This window comes from Condylura cristata, unplaced genomic scaffold (assembly GCF_000260355.1).
Source record: "Condylura cristata isolate star-nosed mole 26May11 unplaced genomic scaffold, ConCri1.0 scaffold00031, whole genome shotgun sequence".
Classification (NCBI taxonomy): Eukaryota; Metazoa; Chordata; class Mammalia; order Eulipotyphla; family Talpidae; genus Condylura; species Condylura cristata.
The window spans coordinates 22,750,920-22,770,385 of NW_004567132.1; positions in this window are offsets into that span (position 1 = coordinate 22,750,920).

Consider the following 19,466-nt stretch of genomic DNA (forward strand, 5'->3'; position numbering starts at 1 on the left):
TATTAGTGGACCTTATTGAAATAGAAAAGAGCAACACTCTCCTATTCTCACTAATGGTTTTCTTTAATTAATTTATTTTTTTAATTGAGGTAATTTTGGAATCCAGTTACTAGCTACTGTTACCATAATATAGCCACTTCACTAATGTTCTGTGATCAGGTTAACATTTATACCAAAACAAAAGATATATTTGAAACATAAATATAAATCATTAAAATCTTGGAATGATAAGACTGATGCTATACAGACAGAACAACCACCATCATTGTGTGCAAATCCATGAAGTAATCATTTGATTCATTCTTCTGTCTGGCTTTTGGAGGTAGTATGTGCTTTCTGAAAAGTTTCTACACCCCTCCACACTGCCCTTGGTTTTTGTCCCAGCACTTGGGGAGCAGCAGCAAAGAGAACACTTATGTAACTTAATTTTTGATTCCTGCGGTTGCAGCACTCTTTGATTGGACTGTCTCTTTCTGAGCCTAATTCATGGGCATTTGAAGGAGCAGCTATAGAATTGAAGCTGTGACTAGAGATGGATAGCAGTGAATTCACAGACCTGTTTCATTTTCCAATGAGAAGCTTAAAAATATACCTGGCACTGCTACTGTGTCTTCCAGTCTCATATCTGGTCAATATAATAGGGTCACTACCTTGTTAAGGTTTCTTTTCTGAAATATTTTTTTTTTTGTAAAGAAATCAACAGGCTACAATCTGTCTGCTCTCATTTTATTCAGTCAAAGAAAAGAAAATGAAAAAGTAATTTTAAATAGATCACAAAATAAAAAAAAATTGAGACCAAATATAGATTGACTTCATAGAGCTCAGTAGCATATTTGACAAAATTAAGCAGAAATAAATGTTTAAAAAGAACTGCAATGCCCCATATGTGCAAATGAACCCATACCAATATATTCTTTTATAGAAAAAATTGTTGAATATTTCTAGCTTTACATTACAATACTCTACCAGCAAAGGGAGTTTACTGAATGCATTCTCTCTCCCTCTCCCTTTCTCTCTCTCTTTTTTTCTTAGCAGTTATCTAAGATAACTTATCAAAGACAGTATTATGTGCTCAGTTTTAGAAGTTATTTTGTTGCTTGTATTACAGAGAAAATATCATCTACATAAAATTGATTATCGGCAGAAAAATATACAGTTATAATGTGGCATGTAAGAAAATATCAAGCCTCATCTCCCCCAACTCAGTGTGGGGAGGTGAGCAGTGGAGGGACAGAATGACATCGAAGATAAAAGTGATCACTTGTGTAGATCATTTACATGCTGACTGGTGTGATAACCAAATATGACTCATTTAAGGAGGAATCTGTTGCCCTGACCTCAACATAAAAAAGGCACTGCACTTGTTGATAATAATGGTTTGTTAATAAGGCAAACACACTTGATTAGTTTCTCAGACTTTCTAATCAGTCATTTAATTCTAAAATAATGGTATGTCCTTTAATCTTAATTTAGAAAAGCACATTTATCAAATAATAAATATAAGTAAATGATATTTATATACTAAATTATGCACTGGCAAAACATGTAATATTGAAAACATAAGTATATATAGTTAACCATATAAAGGCTAAGGCTTATAAGGTAAAGTGATATTTGTCCTTGCAAGTGATTACTCGTGAAGGCTGACATTGACAAGAGCCTATAAGATAAAAGCTAAAGAAGATGAGATGAATGACTGTTCATGTTTTGAATTATAGCTGGAGTGAGAAATTTCCTAATAAGTTAAAGTAGCTTCAGTGAAGAAAGGAGGAAAAAGTAAAGATGAAAAAGTGTTTGGATTATGATATCTTTGTGGCTAGATAACTTTCTCTTTTATATACTCAATATATCCTCATATCCTAATTACTCAAATATGTATTAGATGAATAAGTGAATAGTGAATGATTAAAATTTGTAGGCCAGAGCATAACATGATGAAAACTGTATTTGTGAAAAAAATAAAATGGAGCTAAAAAAGCTATAATGAGGATAATCAGCCAGGGAACAGTAAAACAACTATGAAGACATGTTGATTAACACGATGAAATGAAAAAGAAATGACAATCTTAAGAGGCATTGTGAATAACTTGGCCAGATTATATAGTAATTGTACGGTTGGATGAAGTAGCAGTAAGAAACATAGTTAATGGCAAAGCTTAAAATCAAGATTATTGTTATTCAACGATACTCAAAATTGAAGTGCCTAGCCCATTTGAAAAAAAATGAAGACTATGGATTTATATAGGATAACAGAACAAAAAAGTTATAATACCTGAGTTTTCTCATTTTGGAAGTCTAAATAGGGCGAGAAAAATTTTTCTTACATGTTTGGTTGGTTTTCAGATGACCAAAATGTAGGAGAATTAGAATTTCTCTGAAATTTACAAATGCTAGTCAAGATAATTTAACTCAACAATGGCTTCCATATCTGTCACTATAACAAAAGGATGGGAACACATATGGAACAGGAAGCCAAATCCATCTTCCTGTCTCATGAAGGGCAGAGAACCCATATTGAAGTTAAAAACAAGATTAACAACATATATTTTCTATAGATACTCCTAGGAATTCTTGAAAGATAATATATAATGAACTTCCCTGTCTTGAGCAATTAATTTCTTGTTTATAACACTATGAATTTGTATCTTCCATATTTTAAGAAAGTTTGTGAAAGGATAAGATTGCTTTCCAACTATTAAAGTCAAACTGAGATTTTGGATTGATTACCCTTGGCGCTAGATATCTTTATTTTATATATACTCAGCATACCAATGAATCCTCATGTCCTAAATATGCAAATGTATAATTAGATGAATAAATTAATAGTGAATAACATTTGTAAGCTGAAGCATAACATGATGAATAGTATATCTGTGAAAAATAAAAATGGAACTAAAACACTATAATGAATATGTTATTATCAAAATGTTTTAATGAGCAATATACATTCATATAACTATATGTTCTTCAAGTTGTCATTAAATATGTGTTGCCTTACAAATACATCTAACTCACCAAACAGCTACCTAACAATTCAAATATGCTGGTCATTTATTAACAGTAAATCTCTCTATGTTGAAAGCTATTAAGTTGAAAGATTAACAAGCATTAGATATGCGTATATACACATATCTCTCTATGTATGTATATGTGTGTGTGCGTGTGTGCATATATATGTATATAGTGTGTGTTTGTGTGTGTGTATGTAATTGTGATTCTAATGTGATTCTGATTTAAGTTTTTCCATAAGTGCTCACTCATGCAGAATATTGGAATGATAGTAATCTCAAGTTATATAGAGTATAATTTGAGTAATAATTCTACTTCTATTTAACTGTTATTATATGATAATATGACCACATATATGCATTATATATGCATGCATGCATTCATACATATACTCATCATATAAAAATTTATATTAGCAATATATATATAAAGTACTAAAATTATATCCTATATATATCTTCCTGGTAACTGTTTGTCTTGTATTAATACATAAGGCATTTACTAAGAATGTGCCTGAGAAATGACAACTTGAACAAAATAAGAAGAGTGTATATAAATATATATTGTTTATTAAAACATTTTGATAATAACAAAATGGTATCACGAGATGTTAGACTTCATTTCTACAAGTTGAGTTATATTAACATAACTTGTTTTTGTCTCTAGGCATTTCTATTTATGTGAAGTTTTCTCTGGAGACATCTACAATATGCATTTAGAATGCATACTTATAAGAAATACAAGATATTAAGGCAAGCAGGGGACCAAGAGATAGCTTACAAGATGAGAAATTGTGATTCATATTTGAAGAAAATAGTTATTTGAATAATATCAGTGGCTAAAGAAGAACATTCACTATCACTTTTATTTTTTGATAGACCCAGGCTAAAAGAAACCATATCTGTTTTCTCTGCTGATCACCAGAATAGACTTGTAGAGTAACAAAACATGATAGAGAAAATAATATATGATACTTTCTTGATTGAGAGACAGGAACTGCTCTCCCCTTACCTCTACAGGGTCTCTCACAGGTTGACTCACTTCTCAAATCAGAAAATGGGATAAGGGCCTTCCTTGATGGTATAGGGATTATAGCCTCAGCACTATCAAGCTACCATGGATGAAATATATATTCAGGAGAACATTATGGTTGTTTCATCTAATAAAATTATAACTTAAAAATATTTGAGGCCCTCTCTGGTGGCGCAGTGGGTTAAAGCACAACACTGAGAAGCTAAAGCCACTTCTGCATGAGTTTGATCCCCGCCTGCCCTGGAGGTGACCACATGGCATGGCAGACCTCTCCTGGCCTGCCCGCTGCTCCCCTCAGCAGTGCACTTCATAGATCTGCCTGTTCTGCTCCCCACTCTGTCTCTGGAGAAGCCTCTTGCCATCCCTGAGCCTCTGGCCTGTGCCACAGTTCTGTATGAACAAATAAATAAATCTTTAAAAAATATATATATGTGAAATATGTGAACATAGCAGCAGCATATCATATTTGGTGAGGTATTATTAGGAAAATAATAGTAAATAAATAAACTTTTGAAATAATCTTATTAGGCTTAAAATTAGCAAATACCCTGGAGTGAAAGGGCATTATTTAAGTGAAATCAATGAGGAGAAAGACAAATACCAAATGCTATCACTTATAGGTAAACATAGGAAGCAAAACAATGGGTCAGATATAGCAAACCCTAAAAATACGAATTTAAGTTACCGAAGGTTGTGGAAAGGGAACGCAGTTGATTATGGTGGCAGATCTTGGGTATTTTGGTGGTACATGTGGTTTGGTAACAGCACAGGAAGAAAGGGTGACTCTGTACGTCTAAATTATATGCAGTTTTGTAAATCAATGTCACCTCAATAAAGTAATATAACAGCATACATATTTTTGAGAGTCCTGTCAAACATCAAAAACTTCAATTGGGTATTGTATTAATTTCAATATAGTGACTATAATTATACTATATAATATTATATAATACCCAAGTTAATAATTCCAGAAAACTCAGTTATTAACAACCACCTTCTAATAATATTCACTCATTCTTTCACAGGCCTATAGTCTTTTAGACCTATTTATTATTTTAGACCTAATTATTATTCTCATGAGAAGTTACTCTGTAAGAGATCTAGCTTTAGGTTTATATGTATTACCAAGTTAACATGTTCTTAGTACCAGGTGGATTTATAATTCAGTTAATAACCTGTCATTTTAGGGAGCATGATATTTGTAGAACTTCCTATATGTCAGAAAGTAATCCTGAGGACTTCACAAAAATTGGTGTGTTTAGACTTAATAGGAAAAAATCCTAATAATATTACTTTTAAAATTCTAGTTATGTAAGTGAGAAAATTAAGAGTGATGTCAAGCACTAATCAGAGATGTTAGGATCCATCTAATAAAGCAAACATAAGAAACAGAGGAATCATAGTGTTTCCAAGAAAGCTACCTACATCCAGAAGAATTTGAAATATATGTAGAAATATAGGAATATTTACAAATACAAAAGTGTGAAATTCACAATATCTGGCATCCAATCAAAGATGACTAGGCCTGTAAAGAAGCAGGCATACACAACCCCTAAGGAGGGAAAAATATATCAATTGGCTGAAATTTACACAGGTGAAATTAACAGTCAATAATGCGCTGGAAAGCTCTTTCAACTTTACTGGTTTCATAAAATAAATTTCAATTATGTATACTTTTTTTAATTGAGGTAGCAGTGGCTTATGACAATGTACATGTTTTATATTTATTTATTTATAATTTATGTATTTATGTATTTATTTATTTATTTTTAGGACAATTTTTTTTTTTAAGATTTATTTATTTATTCATATGGAACTGGAGTACAGGCCAGAGATGCGGAGGGTGAGAGGATTCACCAGAGACAGAGAGGGGAGCAGAACAGGCAGATCAACGAAGTACACTGCTGAGGGGAGCAGTGGGTGGGTCAGGAGAGGTCTGCCGTGCCACGTGGTCACCTCCAGGGCAGGCGGGGATCTCACCCATGTGGAAGTGGCTTCAGCTTCTTAGTGCTGTGCTTTAATCTGCTGTGCCACCAGGGAGAGTCCTAATTTATTTATTTTGAAGATTTTATTTATTTATGCATGCAGAACTAGGATGCAAGCCAGAGGTGCAGGGGCCATGAGAGGATTCACCAGAGACAGAGTGGGGAGCAGAACAGGCTGACTGAGGAAGGACACTGCTGAGGGGGAAGCAGGTGGGTCAGGAGAGTTCTGAAGTGCCACCATGTTGATTGCCTCTAGGACTGGGGGTCCAGCTGGCACTGAAGCATCTGCAGGTTGCTTGCTGTGCTGTTCTTTAATCCTTTACACCACCAGGTTTGCCAGATGTTTTAGAGGTGTAAGTTCACATCCTTCAGATGTAGTTATTACCATAGTGCATATGTTCAAAGTTAAGTGTAGACAATGTAGATATAAAAATAACTAAAACATTTTTGGAAATATAAGATGACATGTGTAATATAAAAAAAAATAAACTGAACTGAATTCACAGCTGACTAGACATAGAAACTTGCCGTATATACATAACATTATGTGAGATTTTCTTCCCTTGTTTGGATACTTTAATAAATTCTCTGTTTTGTTAAGTCCTATTTGTGGTCCTATGGTAGATACAAACATTTTATAAATCTGGGGGAAATTTTTTTTGTTTGTTTTTGCATTTCATTTTTTCACTCCATCTGTTTAACATCTACCTAGATTTCAAGGGACAAGTTAGATGATCTTGCTAGGTTTTATACATATTTCCATGAAAAACCCACTCTACTCATCTTTTTTCTCACAACACATTATAGATATGTCAATTTTTAAGTAGGCACCTAAATACTAATGTCATAAGATTTCATCATCGGGTCATAAGACTTCATCATCGGAGTTTTATGTTCTCTACTGACACCAACCTGTTATTTTATTAGTCTCCATAACCATAAATATTATATGGTTTGATTAAATAGCACTTTTAAATATATCTTCCACAAATTAGAAGTATCCTAAGTATGACAGTAACTATCAATAGCTGATTTTGAATAACTGTTAAATTTTAGGGTTTAAATAAATATCTAATGAGATATAGATATGTCTCTCATATATGTATATGCACACACACACACATATATATATGCATATGTCTGGTTTTAGGCCTACATTATATGTGTGTATGCCTGTATATATGTATAGGTATGTGTGTATGTATATAACACATATAGTGCATGTAAATATATTAAAATATACGTTTAATTTCTTCAAATGTGTTTGAAATTTTCACTTTATTCTTAAAAATATTTATTTAATTTATTTATGCATACAAAAGCTCGGTTATAAGCAGCAGAGGTGTGTGTATGAGGGGTAGGGGTAAGATGATTCACCAGAGACACAGTATGGAGCAGAAAAGACAGATTCACGAAATACACTGCTGAGGGGAGCAGCTGTTGAAACAGGAGAGGTCTGCTAGGCCATGTGGGTCACCTCCCTGGCTGGGATCACATAGTGCTGCAGTGGTTGCAGGGAGGCAGAATATGTGGACTGATTGAAATACATTACTGAGGGGAGCAGCCCATAAGACCAGAGAGGTCTGCTACACCATGTGGGTCAGCACCCTGGCAGAGGCTAACCCACAGAGGCTGAGATTTCACTCTTTCACCACCAGGGAGGCCTTAAAATTTTCACTTTAAAAGAATTTTAGTTTCATATTAAGGCGGTGAAAATAATACAGAGAAGGGTCCTCCTTGGTGACGCTATGAATTGAAGGCGCACCACTCTGAAAGGAGTCGCACCGCTTCTCGCTGTTCTATCTCCAGTCAGGGTGATGACCCACGTGGTGTGGTAGAACTCTCCTTCCCTGCCCACTGCTCCCCTCAGCGGTGTACTTCATCAATATGTCTGTGCTGCTACCCACTCTGTCTCTGTTGAATCCTCCCACCGCCCCTGCACCTCTGACCAGTTCTGTATGCATAAATACATAACTCTTGAAAAAAAACAATAATACAGAGAAGTCCTGTATACGTTGCACTTATTTCCTTATCCACATCTTAATTTACTAAGGTACAACCAACACAATTACAAATCTATAATTATTTTGTTATTATTAACTATGAGTTACTATGTTATTAACTATACGTAATGTAAATTTACCTACATTCATTTAATGTCCTTTTTTTTTTTTTTTTTTGTTCTGGGGTCTAAGTCCAAGATAATTCATGAACTTTAGTTCTTTATGTTTCTTAGGCTCCTCTGGACTATTAGAATTTCTTAGACTTCCGTTGATTTTGATAACATAGACTAAAAAAAAAAACTGTTAAGATATTGTATAGGCTGCTGCTCTAGTAGAATTTGTCTATTTTTTTTCCCTCAAGGTTATGCATTTTTAGAAAGACTACAGAGGTAAAGTTACCACTTTCATCAGACCATTAAAAGGGTGCATGCTATCAATATATCACTTCTTAAATATTATATATATATATATAAAACTAGGGTATAGACCAGAGGACTGGGGGCTGAGAGGACTCACCACAGACAGAGACAGAGTGTGAGGCAGAACAGGTGGACTGATTGAAATACATTACTGAAGGGAGCAGCCCATAAGAGAGAGAGGTCTGCCACACCATGTGGGTCAGCAACCTGGCAGGGGATCCAAATACTGCAGCAGTGGCTGTCAATAGCTTCACAGTGCTGAGACTTAACCCCTTGTGGCATTGGGGTGGCCCCTCAATATATCAGTCTTGATGTTAGTTTTGGTGACCTGAAGGAAGCAATGTTTACAATTTTTTACCACTATAATGTTATCCTTTTTCTTTCTTCTATACTGTACTAGAAGATGCCATTATGTGTGTCCTATAGTTATAGGTGAGGTATGTTCAAAAGTTGTGTCTGTAGAATAGGTACATAAACTTTGGAATTCTGCATAGATTTGTCCTTTTTCCCCTATTTATTTTTGTATTCCATCATTTTTTTACAGTAATAATGAACTGTAGCACTTTATTTTATATTTTGGTTTATAATCCAGTATCATGCTTTTGTTCTGTTTATTTTCTCAAATTTTTAGCTTTGGCTTTTGGAAGTTCTTTCTGTTTATTTCTGTGTCTTTCGAATTGCCTTTTCAAGTTTTTTGTTTGTTTCAGTTTATTAATTTCTATTATGATAAGAAGCTTCAGATGCATCTTATATATTTCCTCCAACAGCCCTAGAATCAGGCATTTTTTCCAATGAGACGCATTTTACTTTAAGGTTCTCAAAAAATTTTAATGAGTGAATGGATGCACAAATTTATGCCACTTCTGGAAGGAAATAATTATATTTTTGAAAACTCTGTCTCCCATCACTCTATCAACTACTAACGTTGTTGCAAGTTAGAAATAAAGAAGTGTGAATTGTATGCATTTACTTTATTCTTTGTTTTTTTCTTTCTTAATAGCATTTTCTCATTTTCAATTATTTTTTTTCCTCTTATTCAAGGTGCCTCCTCTTTTCCTATGAAATATCAATGTACAGAGAGTGCTTTAAAGTCATTGTATAAATGACATTACTAGCTCTGTTCAAGTGTTCTGTCAAAAGTATTGGCACAGTGCTACAATTTCTATACCCTAGAAATGCAAATGATTTTGGTTTCAGGCATGTTGCATTTGCGTTTCAAATAGGTGTCCTCTGTTCAAACAGAATTGAGCTAGAGTATATTAGAAAACCAAGAATTAAAGACAATCACCTCTTCACCATTTTAATATTAAACACAATTTTGGCAAGTCATGTACCTAGAATGTCATCTAAATTTCCCTCCTAACATAAAAAAATATATATTTTTAACAGTGCATTGTAACTTCCTACAATGTTCTACATTGAAAACCTAATTTTCTTTTCATGCTACCAAGGTTCTATTCAAATGAATCAAATTCATTTCACCTTATAATAAGAGACAAGGAGAAAATCAGTTCTTTAAAATTCAAAGACAAATTTAAAGTCACATTTTATACAGATTTACAAATCTTCCTCATAGCAATCACTTGCTTTTCCTCAAAGTATTTATCAGAGCTCTCAGTTACTAAGAGAAACGACTCTTTCCAACATTAAAAAAGGAAAAATCAAGAGCCTTGAAAGTCTATAATTAATGAACTTTAAATACTTGGATATCTTTTTATCAGTAAGGAAATATTATGAGAAACAAGTAGTCATACTAACCCTTTAGATACTGAAGCCCAACGTTCAAAGTAATCCACTTGCAAGGTGACATGGTAACTCCTAATGTCTGTATTACAATGAGTGCCAAAAGAGTAGCTCATTTCTTTGAAGTATGGCACAAGCAAGATTAAGAACTTTATTCTTGAATAAAAATAAAAGATAGAGCACAGACTCCAGATACAATGCACAAAATGAATGAGTTCACATTCAATTGAATACTGACTCTTTATCGTCACTGCCTTATACATTTTTAACACATTTCTCATTTTTAAAAATCATATTTCTTTAGCTACATTGTAACATTCTCAAACAGATTTTAGGACTTACAGTAACAACATAAAAATTAATATACTAAATGTTTCATATCACTTTTATAAATTAATATATTTTAGAATATCCATATTTATCACCCAATTAGGTATACATATTGACTTACACAAATTTCTGCATCAGAGATAAATCCTTTGATAGCCTATTATAGTAGTCATTTTTTAAGAATAATACAAGAAAAATTCTCTTTATAACAAGTGTTGAATTTATTAAATGTATTTCATATTTGGGGAATCCATGTCTCCAATATCAAATGACCCAGATGATTTCCTTCGTAAACTTCATTCTCTGTAAGCATCTTATCTGTTTACTTACTATGCATTAATAATCTGCTACACTTTATTAGATTTTTAATTACATAAGGGAATTAAGTTTGCCTTTTGGTTCTATATTGTCCCAATGTCTAGAACAATGCAAATATAGTAGGCATCCTATAAATGATTTTGAATAAATGTATGAATTAAGAAACACCTTAGAGAGACAGAAAACACTACCAGAAATTGTAACTCTCATAAAGTAAGATGAGGTTACTCAGACAAGCTAATACAATAATTAAATTGGTTACATTCCCACTGCACCACAGAAGAGCTAGATTCCCTCAAGAGGGAGTCAATTATGCAATAAGCAAATATTAACTGAATGGTTCTTTGGTGACCTGAATTAGCCAGACACTTAAGCTTAGGAAGTGCAAACCTACTATCTTCACTAAATTAAAAATGCAGGCAGAAAAGAATGGCTAGTTATTATGAAAAAGTATAATAAGCACTGTGTTAATCGTAAGCATAGATTATTGTAAGCACACATGTTTCTGAAAGTAGAATCAAAGCTGGATTCAACAGCATTACCAAAGGGAATTTTTAATGTATTAATTCCCACTTGTTATCATTTATTAATATTAACAATTACTAGGTTGTTATCTCTTCAAGTTTTGACTGAGTCCTATAGTATTTCTCTTTTGTCATTTCTGGAATTTATATCAAACATATATTCAATCCTGCTATAATCCCTAAGTCTTTTATTTTGTTTTCTATATCGCTAATTATTTTTTCTCTCTGTGCTGCATTCTGAGTAATTTGTATAACATGCTATCTCACTTAGTCACAATTCTACTCAGTCTCTAATTTGCTACCCTAGTGCACTTCCATATATAATCTTTCAGGTTATTATTTTTTTGTTATCAAATGTTCAGATTTTGGAAGATCTGTTTGTTCTTTTTCAAATCATCAGTCACTTTTCAAATTTTCTCTTTCTTATAATGCATTCTCATTGTTAATAATGATTAAGTACAGTTAATTTAAAATCTCTGTTAATGCTAATGTAAAGCCTACATCAGTCTGGGTATACAGATTCTCATTCATAAGGCTTCAGTGTCATTTACTTAAAGTAGTGATACTTGGGATCTCTGGCCTAGAAGCAATAATTGGAATCCATCTCAAAACACATAGGATACTTTGCACATCCACTGCCAACACAGTCTACATATACTTACGATACATTGTGTGAGGGGCAAATTGGAGACCACAATTTCTCAGCAGCAGCTCCTTTCCCCTTTCATTTTCTCTTTCCCTATTCATCTCAGCTTTGATTTAATACTTACTCTTTGACCTAAAACCTGCTCTAGAGCACATTTGGGTTAAAGGAAAAGGGCATATTTTATTGATAATTTGATCTTTTCCAGTGAATTTAACTTATTTTCTTGACTAAAGCATAAGAAATAAGACCTCATGTAGGGTGGTACTCTAGCTTGAGTAAACTGAAAAACAGTTGAGTAAACTGAGAAACAGTTTGCATTAAAAATAAATGCAAGATATATACATATGACAGAAACAGGAATCTCATAGTTAATATGCCATAATTTACCACCAATTTCTTAATATTGTATTTATTTCAAAAAGATTGTATCTCTTCTTTACAGAAAAACAATCACTTTTTCAGAAAGATCATATCTCTCCTTTGCAGAAAAATGACCATCATTATAGACTAAAATTTATTCTCTATTTAATATGAGAAATAACATTATGAAAATAAATTCACCTCGTTTCAACTAATTGCCATTCTATTCCACTTTTGATAACCTTTTGTAAAATCCACTTTTGATGTTTACCTATATAAAATCAATAATGTATGTAAAGTGTAGAGAGAAAAATATTTATGCCATCTATGTTGAAGAGAGGTGGAAATATTATCAAAGTAGAAAGATATTCAGAGAGTAAATAATTCCATTACTTATTTTTACCCATTTATTTTTATGTAATTAATCTACTCTTCTACAAAGAAGCTAGCATTGTGTTTCACTGTTGAAATTAGCTTTATTTTGTTAACACATTTAAGGAGATTTTATATAGATGTTGCTGATTCTGTAGAACTGAATTGAAGGGATAGTCAAAATCTGCAGAGGGTAAAAAATGTTCTAACTTGAACAGAAGTGAAATTGTAGTTAGGTACATAGTTTCTATTCAAAAATCTGATTGCAGGCATGTTGGTGGTATAATGGTGAGAACAGCTGCCTTCCAAAAACCTGATTGCTTTGCTATTGCTATCTCAATCTATGTGTAGAGGATTGCTAATTCATGTCATAGTACAAGAGAGAAAGAGCAAATGAGTCAATTTGCAAATGAGAATACTCTGAGAATGGGTGGCAGTATATGTGAAAACTTTGACCTTGTGAACTGCAAATCCTGAAGCTAGACTTAAAAGTTATTGATCTTCTAATCCTCATCCCTAGCAGAGTGTCAACCACCTGGTAAAAAAAACTCAATTTGTGTTTGCAGACTCACTGGATGATTGAAAGAGGGAATTAATGCATATTTAATGAGTATATTGTAGACTATGTAATCAACAAATCTTTATAACTGCACCTTACTATTATACTAGTGTGTGTGTTTTATTTATCTCATTATTGCTATTGTTTTAAGGATACAGGAAATAATTAGTTAAAATTCACAAAATAGGGACCTCCCTGGTGGCGCAGCGGGTTAAAGCACAGCACTGAGAATCTAAAGCCGCTTCCGCATGAGTTCGATTCCCGCTTGCCCCGGAGGTGACCACATGGCTTGCGAGACTTCTCCTCACCGCCCGCTGCTCCCCTCAGCAGTGTACTTCCTCGATCTGCCTGTTCTGCTCCCCACTCTGTCTCTGGTGAAGCCTCTCGCCGCCCCTGAACCTCTGGCCTGTACCCCAGTTCTGTATGAACAAATAAATAAATATTTTTTAAAAAATCACAAAATAATATATTCTAATATTTCCTTTTATTGGGGATAGCTTTAGACTTTGCATGCAAGACTTTGTATCCTCCATGTAAAGATTGAAGCATGTCATCACCCTTTTAGGATACTACTTTACAGTCAGGAAAAGTGGAAGCAGTCCAGCAGCAAAATACAGTGTCCTCACTGCTCCAACACAACACAGGAGCTCTTCGAGTGGAGAAGGTAGAAAAATCAAGGGGACTATTTAAGAAACCTTAATTCTTGGGAGTAGAGGAAAGATAAAGTAGTGGTATGAAATGCCAGTAACTATAGTACTTGATGAAAACTAGTTGCCTCAATTTTCAATCTTAAAATCATTGAGGATGAGGGATAGATTAGTGTTTTAAAATAAAACCAATAGTAATTATAAGAAGCAGCTTCAATGACTAAAAATCAAAGTTAAGTCTCAGATGTATTTTTCTGCATACCTACTTCATAACCTCCAGATAAATCATAGTTTATTGTAAAGTTGGCAATAATAGTGAACCCTGAGAGATAAAGAGGAGATTAGGTTTTTCTTTTTACTAAGTAGCTAGGGGCAAATAGAAGTCATAAAAGTAAATAAATGATTGGCTCAACAGATCCTACTGGGATCAAATACATACCCTTCTATGTGTATACATTCTCTCTCTCAAACACACACACACACACACACACACACACACACACATTTTGACAATGGAATCTTGTATCTGTTCACTTTTTCATATATGGTCAAGATTAGAAATCTTGGCCTCTTAAAACCTTTCCTGGACCTTCTCTTTATAGGCAGTTTTGCTTCTGAAGATAGATCTGAAAATAAATTCATAAATTCATATATATTTTTAACAATTACTGTTGATAATTTATTTAAGAAATCTTTGTTTCAATTGATTTTCAACCCTATGTCAAAGATTTTCTGTTATGTTTTCATCTATGATTTATAGTTCCATGAACCGTAAGTATCTATATCTATATATATCTATATCTACATCTATCTCTCTGTGTTGAATAAATAAATCTTAAAAAAAAGACAGTTCTTTCTTGAACTATTTTGGCATTGATATTGAAATAATTAGACTGTGTATGTGTATGTGTGTGGGGGGTGGGACTTTTCCTGAACTTTTTGCTCTGAGCACTAACCCCTTTTTCCATCTGAGTATTACCTTTGTATCTTGATTACTGTATACTTTCAATAAGTTCCATTATCAGATACTGTTAAGCATCAATTTTACTTTTTTTCCCAAATTTCTGTTTTGACAATTGTAGTTCCCTTGTAATTATACATATAATTTCAGAGTCAGTAGTTTGTATTTCTACTATATAATTAAATGACTTTCTGAAATAATGTAGAATCCTAAAATGTGGCTATTATATTAAAACACAAATACATATAGAATATTTTTACAAATCTCTAAAAGTTCCCTTTTATAAGTGTTAAATAATTATACACTCTGATTTGCATAGGATGAAAAAGTCATATAATTTCTTTGATTGATAACACTTTAATAAAGTGGATAAAGGTGATTCCTGAAGACAAGCTTCAGCTGATATAGTGAGAGTCTCCCACAGGAAAGGATGGGCGTTGGCGAAGAAAAGAGAGAGGAGGAGAAAAGATGAGGTAGAAAAATGAGAAGATGCAGACACCTGTTGAGAGTGAAAGCATCTTTTGCCAATTGCCTCAGCAGGTCTTTATACCTTGCAAGCAAGCAGTGGGTTTACATCATTGTGTGCATAAAGCAGAAAGCTAAACAATCATCACATTTTTCTTAAAGACAGCTCAGGACTTTTTGATCTCTTATTGAGACTGTAATATTCATCATTCATTAATAAAAGGTGTGATTGATACACAAGATGTTTCTATAGTGACCAATCATATTCCTATGGTGATCAGTCATCAAACAAAATATTGCTATAATGATCAGTTACCAAACAAAATATTTCTATGGTGATAAGTTAACAATATACAAAATGTTTCTATGGTGATCAATTACTTATTAAAACTTAAGCAATCATTTTGTTAATATCTCAATGAACATACATCTTAAAGGTTCAGGATCTAATGTTAAGGAACTAGGAGTCAGAAAAACACCAACGCCGAGTGCACTGACATCTCCCTGCCCCTAAGGAAAAACAAAAGGAGCTTCTATTAATAAATATTTCTGCAATTTTTTTGTCAACCTAGTCTCTATGTCTAATATAAGAATTAGGGGAAATTTTCTTTTTTTATGGTCACTAATTATGATTCTATAAATCTTATCTAAAAAACCTTTCTGGCCCTCCCTGGTGGCGCAGTGGGTTAAAGCACTGCACTGAGAAGCTAAAGCCACTTCTGCATGAGTTCGATTCCCGCCTGCCCCGGAGTGACCACATGGCGTGGCAGACCTCTCCTGACCTGCCCGCTGCTCCCCTCAGCAGTGTACTTCGTCGATCTGCCTGTTCTGCTCCCCACTCTGTCTCTGGTGATGCCTCTTGCCGCCCCTGAGCCTCTGGTCTGTACCCCAGTTCTGTATGTATAAATAAATCTTAAAAAAAAAAAAACTTTCTTATATGAAAAGAGGTCGGGATGAAAGTTAAAGGAAAGGGTAGGAAAACTTACTATTATTTATAATTCTATTACTTAAAATGAAACTATGTTACTTAAAACTATAAATCTTTTATTGGGAACTGGACAGGAAATTATTACAGCCTTTGGTTCCCAGAATTCCTGGGCCATGACGTGTCTCATGTTATTGTGGGACCTATATTTGTGCCAGCCCTCTCAAGCAGAGGAATATTAATTATTTTATAATGTGTGTGCCATTCTCAGTATAATGCTATTGTTATTAAATCAATCCAATCAAGTAATTATTGATTTTATATTGAATGTATATTTGGACAATTGCTATGCTTCTTGGGAACAGTGAAAAACAAACCATAAACACATGAAAAGAACCCAGCAGGAACCAGCTGTGGAATATCCTGACTTTTCAGGAGTTTTCCCCCACATCAGGATCTTGTCATACAATGTGGGTAGCATGGCTCTCGCCAGGGGATATTTTAATATTAAATTCTACTGCTGATTAACAAATTTTGTCATTATATATCATTAACATATCCAATGTATATGTATAATTTTCATGCTCTGAAATGAAATAGAATGTTTACTTTCATACTTGAGCTAATTTGATCAACATTTTTCTGTTATTCTCCTCTCAACTTTGATAATATCTGAATAGTTAAATACATATAACACTATTATTTTATCATAGAATGTCATTTCTTTCAAGGTTTCTTTTGACATTTCTAATATTTACTTTTTTACAATAAAATTTATTAAAGTAACATTGAATACTACATTTTATAGGTTTCAAGTGTACAGTATCATAGTTAGGCCTCTGTATATGCTACATTATGATGCCCAACAAAAGCTTCAATCTGGTCTATCACCAGACATTTGAACTCTTTGCCCTCTTTTCCAAATCCCCATTCTCTCTCATTTTTCCTTTCCACCATTTCATTTTCATTGTCTAGTTTGTTTTGTTTGTTCTATTATGTTTAAATTATCAAGAGTATGACTCCATAGTTTGATAGTTGCACATATTAATTTGTAATCACCACTGAAAATCAAGAACCAAGAAAACGACCCCCTTTATCTATTTTTTTAAAATTATTTATTTATTTATTTATTCATACAGAACTGGGGTACAGGACAGAGGTGTAGGGGTGGTGGGAGGATTCACCAGAGACAGAGTGGGGAGCAGAACAGGCAGACGGATGAAGTACACTGCTGAGGGGAGCAGAGGATGGGTCAGAAGAGGTCTGGAGCATCATGTGGATCACCTTCGGGATGGTGACCCAACCCATGCTGAAGTGGCTTTAACTTCTTAGTGCTGTGCTTAACCCTGTGTGCCACCATGAAGGGCCTTTATCTACTTTTAGTACCTTGACATTTGATATTTACACAGTATTTGTTTGTTAATTGTCTAAGTTCATATGTACCAACTCTCTGTTAGAAGCCTTCCACAATAATCAGTAATAAATGTTCTTTTAAAAGTAGCCATTTTCTTCCTTTATGACCTTGGGAACTGTATATACATCACTTTAACAAATATATCATTCCCAACTGATCCTACTTCAAGTTCCAAAAAATTTGCTGCAGCTGCTAGCATTGTATGCCCAGAAAAAAATCTTACAAAAACAAATATATGATGTTGAAGAACTCAAGAAATAGTTTCTCACATGTAAAATTGAAGTATTATGCTATTGTGCATTAAATAGTATGTGATTGGGTGCATGTCTATGACATGATTATATATTATATTATACATATATACACATATGCATGTATGTGTGTATATGTGTGTGTGTGTGTGTGTAGTGTGGTTAGTATAGCAGTTAAAAGGTTTTCTGTTATTATTTTGATGGAATTTGCTGTCTTTAATTACTCTAAAAACTGTCTTTAGTAACTCACAGCATTATAGTAGCTCTATTTCTCCCTTACTGCAATTATGATTTTCCCATGCTACATCTGTAAATGCCATGTATGAGCTAGTTAATACTTCAGAATTATCCTTTTACATGTTAATATAGTATATACAGGATTAGATTATCACTTTTGGGTTTTATGAAATGACAATAAAGTGAAAAATGCTTTTTTGTATAGAAATGAACTGGTATATACCCATGGCTGTGTCATAAACCATATTTTTTCTCCCACTGACTCTTGACCATTAGGAAATCATCAACCCAATATTTTTTGAGTCCAGACCTCTCTTTTCCCTCTCTCTGACATGAAGCCGTTAAATGCTTCTCATGAGAGAGTATATACTCTATAATACAAAAATAAGATTTATTATATCTGAGCGTAAGTTTCCTAATAACACTGTGCATAACACTAATACTTCTCTCACTAAGAAAAACAAGAACCAGAAAATCGGTGAATCTGTTGCCCCTAACATATGTGGGCATATTACCTGATTGTCCATAAAAGAGACAGATGCTACTATTTTTAATCATTAAACCTAGTATGTAATCCCACCAAATTGTATTCTGTGGTATATGTGTTTGTATGTGCTTGTGTGTCCAGGTTTTATTGTAAAGGCCTTTAGTCAGTCATAGTTTTGCCACTTGGAAGGGATGAAACAAGTTAGTTCTCCTTATCATGTCATAACTTATTGCTTATAGTATTTTTTTTTTTGCTTTAAGGTCGGTGTTCCATATATAAATATGTATGTGTATGTGAGGGAAACATAACCCCATACTTCAAGAAGACACCTTAAGACTTTTTTTTTCTTTCAGAAAATAGGCATAGCTACAGACATTGTATATATTTAACAATTTAAAGTGCAGCAATAGAATTTTAGACTATATTTAATGTAGAAAATTAATTTCTCTTTTATTGCTTCTTAGAAATATGTGCTTCTTTATTACTTAATGCTGACTTTTTTTCCTACTGGGGATGTTGCTTCCATTTATCTTACTTAGTTCTCTGTAGTCAGCTTCTCTGTATATTTTACAATTTCACTGTTTTTCTCATCTTCAGCGCTGGTAGTTCTATAAAGCATTGGATTTAGCACAAACCCAATTAAAATCAGTGTAATTAGCTATGATCCCTTATATTCTATACAAATTGTACTTGTTTTTGAGCAGAAAAGCACTACATAATGTTTTTTAAGCGATTATCCTTTTGAGATATGAACTCTCTGTGTCTGCTGGAACATTGGT